This window comes from Austrofundulus limnaeus, unplaced genomic scaffold (genome assembly GCF_001266775.1).
Source record: "Austrofundulus limnaeus strain Quisiro unplaced genomic scaffold, Austrofundulus_limnaeus-1.0 Scaffold46, whole genome shotgun sequence".
NCBI classification, from domain to species: Eukaryota; Metazoa; Chordata; class Actinopteri; order Cyprinodontiformes; family Rivulidae; genus Austrofundulus; species Austrofundulus limnaeus.
The window spans coordinates 1,685,077-1,686,159 of NW_013952448.1; positions in this window are offsets into that span (position 1 = coordinate 1,685,077).

The window sequence follows — 1,083 nt, forward strand, 5'->3', positions numbered from 1 at the left end:
ATCTCTGTAAACAGGATTATGTTTACATGGCAAGAAAGTAGCAATGCTCTCATTGACAATGCTTCTGAACAAAGGGCATAAAATGATGTACTGTGTTTCTGTGGGTTTAAAGAAAATCTATCATTGCCAAAAGAAGATTTGTGGTGATGCATGAAAAAGCCAGGAATRGTAGACATGTGCATAAGGCTGATACAGCACAGAGAAACAGTGGTGAAATGTGGGACTGGAGTTACAAATGGTTTCAAGGTGGCAGAAAAAAATACATCAGAGATCTTCAAAGAAGAAGGGGCTCAGAAGGACAGTTTGACAGATGTGGTCAGACAGAAGCCTCCATAGACCATGACGTTGAAARAGAATGAAAATTTGTAAAGGCAAAAATTAATAATAATAATTAGTGTATGTAAATGAAATTGGTGCAGGTGTAAAGATAAATATGCAAGCCTTAAATACCTGGATCAATATAAAATAATGAGCAGTGCACATGAGATAAAGAAGAGACAAACAGGTTTGTGAGAGTGGCATCAAGTTTTAGAAAACACGATTTTTATTCTTCCTTCACTTTTCATTTTTTTCCCACATACCACATTGAAAAGAGCTGTATCCATGAAATAGACACTAAAGAAAACAGAGACAAAACCAAAAGTGACTTGTTCAATACCAACACTCATTTATTTTGTATTCCCAGTATTCACTTTGTTTATTGTGATGTCTTAAAATACAACTTCATGGTCAAGGCTTTTGTTTCCGCATGAAAGTCTTCTGTAAATCTGCTAAGGAAGTTTGCAGCTCTGTCTTACATTTTTGGTCCAAAGCACCAAAACTACAAAACAAAGTGTAAAACCTGTGGTGGTGCCAGAGTCTGACTGTCTGCTTTCACTATCACAGCCAGCTGTTTGTTCTTCTTTTCWATGTATTTTCCTCACAGCCTCTTCTTCACTCAAAGCCCCAAAAGGAGAATAAAGAAAGCAGCGGTCCGAGATTCAGTGAGACACTTTCTACAATCTTTTGCTTTTATCTCACATACAGTAATCTGGCGAGCAGGAGTGTAGGAGTGGAAAGGTGAAAAAGTGAGAGAGAGAGAGA